The sequence below is a fragment of the Penaeus monodon genome, chromosome 27 (genome assembly GCF_015228065.2).
Source record: "Penaeus monodon isolate SGIC_2016 chromosome 27, NSTDA_Pmon_1, whole genome shotgun sequence".
Taxonomy (NCBI): domain Eukaryota; kingdom Metazoa; phylum Arthropoda; class Malacostraca; order Decapoda; family Penaeidae; genus Penaeus; species Penaeus monodon.
In genome coordinates this window covers 37,002,242-37,002,534 of record NC_051412.1, presented here as the reverse complement: position 1 = coordinate 37,002,534, position 293 = coordinate 37,002,242, and the positions used below count along the sequence as shown (strand labels likewise).

Here is a 293-nt window from a genome sequence, read left to right as displayed (position 1 = left end):
TTACTCTTAAGTTCAGTAGATGTTATCTGTCACAGAAATGTATCGATAATGCAGGTAAGTAAGGTTAAAAGATTATATGACTTGCCATAAGGCATTGTTGGAATGATTACAAGTATTGTATAATGCTTTTTAAGCTAGAAAGTGGCATATTTGGAGTTTGTGAGATTTAGAATGCTTTTATGTGTTGAATTTGCTCAAGCCAACCTCATATGGTAATGCATATGCTCATTTCTTAAGGTATGGTTTGATTTTGTATTTTGCAGTAAATACATTGCTCTGTTAACCCATTGGAT

General features: G+C 32.4%; 1 protein-coding gene across 1 annotated transcript in view; it reads left to right on the top strand.

Annotated features, from left to right (window-relative positions):
- LOC119590827 (PAN2-PAN3 deadenylation complex subunit pan3-like) overlaps positions 1–293 on the top strand; it is a gene marked incomplete at its 5' end in the record, with an annotated part of 21,148 nt that overhangs the window by 14,384 nt on the left and 6,471 nt on the right.